Raw genomic sequence first — 2,590 nt, 5'->3', positions numbered from 1 at the left:
GGTGCAGGTAACCACGGTGCCGGGACGGAGAACTGGGGTCAGGTCGACACTCGGGGTGTGCGATTTGGGTCGACGAGGAGAAGGGCAGTTCCTCTGTATATGTCCTACACCCGAACAGTTGTGACAGATTATCTCGGCTGAGGTCATCTCAACATTTCTGTTTTTCTTTGGCAGCCACTGCTGGCGAAATCTCGGTTTCCTGTTTGTTGGGTTGGTGGACCTCATAACTTCCCCTCCTAGTTCATCACACAGCATCACACCTGTATCTTCGCGTACCGTTGCTGCCCTGGCTCTCCGCTCTGATGAACCGCGTTGACCTGGCTGCATCAGCTGGGTGACCGCTCTGGCAGCCCTTCTGGTCGTCTCGTACCGGTGTGCTACTTCGTATGCTCTGGCCAGGGTGCGTGGCTGCTCCTCCAGTAGTCTTTGAACCACTTCAGCATCAGTCAAGGCGTTAGTGAAGATCTCCACACTGATGGCGTCCTGTTCCCGCTCTGTACGATCTGCATACACAATGGAAACTTTTTCGTAGATATCATCCCTCAGACTGTGCAGAGCCTCACTCGTCCCTCTCACTCTCTGTCTCAGTTCAATGCCTATGGCTGCTGCATGCTCCGAACATGGCCCATAGGTGGCATCCACTTCATCCACAATACACTGGTAACTCCACCGAGTAGATCTGGGGTTTTTGTGGACAATAGCACCAGCAGCACCAGTCAGGCTAAATCTGAGCTGCACGGCCATGGTCTTCTCTGACCAGTGGTTGGCCTGAGCACAGCTCTCAAACAGGTAGAGAAAGGCTTTCCATGACCCCGACCCATCAAAACGACCTGGCTGTAAGGTGGGGATTCTCTCTCTCTGCCCATACTGTTCATCATCGCTACTGTCCATAAAATCACCGCCACACATCATGTGAGAGGAAGGACGTTGTGGGGCAGGCTCGGCCCTTCTCCAGCTAGGCTGTGAATATCCTCTGGAGTCATGCTCTTTACCCCGGAGAAATGGTGCATCACTGGGAGGGGCAGAGTAACAACCATTAGCCCGTTCTGCATAAACGTGTCTCACAGACTGGGACATACAAGGTGTGAAGGGGGGCACAGAAGACTGGGAGACTGGTGTATGGGCCAGAGTGGCTGGGTTCATGCTGGCATGCACATTGTTTGCAGGGGAAAAGGGGTTCGCTGGCCGTCCATCAAAAGTCTGTTTAAAGTCATTGTTCATGTCGTAATGTACAGCTACAGCTGGGGTAGAAACCATATTTCCAGGGCCAACCCAACAGTATTGAGGGGGAACCATAGACTCACCGACCGCTGCGCCGTCCTGCTTTGCTGGCGTGTGGAAGGGATTAGTCAGTGCTGAGGGTGGTGGGGTCGGTAGCCATGTCTCGCTGAGCAGCGCTGTCTTTGGACGGGCTGCCGCTTCACCTGCGGCTAGCTCCGTTGCTCCGGCGGTTAGCTCCATGCTAACTAGAAACGGGTTATAACTCTCCCCGCCGGCGACACATCTGATGCCAGTTGAATCAACAGAGTCCGTTATGTCCGTTAAAAACGGATTGGTGCTTACGTTTGGGCTAATGAGCTCCCCGTGTCTTTCAAAAAAATTGCCGCGTGTCGCCATGCTCTCTCGCGTTCACAGCTCTTCTTCTCACTTTTAGCCAACTTTTAAATCCCGGACGAGCCCCCAGTGTTACCTTCTTAACCCCCTGCCTCCGAACCGTAGTAAGGAGCTGGTCTTTATTTTCTGGCTCGTTACCGGTAACTGGCAATCGTAGGGTCCGGGCCAAAGTGTGGGGCGAAATGAGAACGGAGTCAAGGCTTTTTTGTGCGGAACGCAGGTTTTATTCGTTTTCTTCCATCAATCTTTTTTTATCGACTCTCTCCCTACACACGTACGTCACACACACACAGACACCGTCTTAAAGGGGCAGGGCTGGACGGTGACACCGTGTTCTGAAGACATGGCAGCAATATGTTTAAGATATCAACGATTTATTGATTTATTGGTGAAACTACTCGTCCCTGGGTGGAGTTGAACCACCAACCTTTCAGTTAACAGCCGAACGCGCTGGCCGATTGCGCCACAGAGACTCTGTCAGCAACATTCACAGCCCTTATAACCCGTATCAACGCGACGTGTATTTGGAATGTTTTGGAGGTGCACGTCAGGCTACGGCGTAGGGGTCCACATCCACGTCGTAGCTACATCGTCGAAATGACGGAGAAGTATAAACTACGTTTTAGAGATCAGTAAGTCTAGAGTGTGCCCCCTATTCTGTGTGGCCTCTGCTACATGCTGAGTCAGCCCAAAGTTGTCCAGAGTGTTACTCAGGTCTTTAGTCCCTTTGTCCTGAGGGTTGTCCATGTGGATGTTAAAATCACCAACAATAATTACACAGTCAAAATCAACACAGATCATAGACAGCAGTTCACTGAGGTCATCAAAAAAGTCTGCACATTATCTGGGGGGCCTGTAAACATTCAGAAACAGGACTCCGGATGAGGCCTTGAGCTGTATAGCCATATATTCAAGGGACTGAAAACTTCCAGGAGATAACTGCTGACACTGAAATGATTCATTAAATAAGACTGCG

General features: G+C 51.3%; 1 non-coding gene across 1 annotated transcript; it reads right to left on the bottom strand.

The window, feature by feature from the left end:
* Nucleotides 1–2,013: 2,013 nt before the first annotated feature.
* trnan-guu (transfer RNA asparagine (anticodon GUU)) lies at nucleotides 2,014–2,087 on the bottom strand. Its single transcript has one exon. It is a non-coding gene; the product is annotated as a tRNA-Asn (tRNA).
* Between the last annotated feature and the right edge of the window lie 503 nt (nucleotides 2,088–2,590).

This window comes from Leuresthes tenuis, unplaced genomic scaffold (assembly GCF_036924035.1).
Source record: "Leuresthes tenuis unplaced genomic scaffold, fLeuTen1.0.hap1 SCAF_19, whole genome shotgun sequence".
Classification (NCBI taxonomy): Eukaryota; Metazoa; Chordata; class Actinopteri; order Atheriniformes; family Atherinopsidae; genus Leuresthes; species Leuresthes tenuis.
Note: the sequence above shows the minus strand (reverse complement) of the source record. Positions and strands in the feature narration are given on the sequence as shown.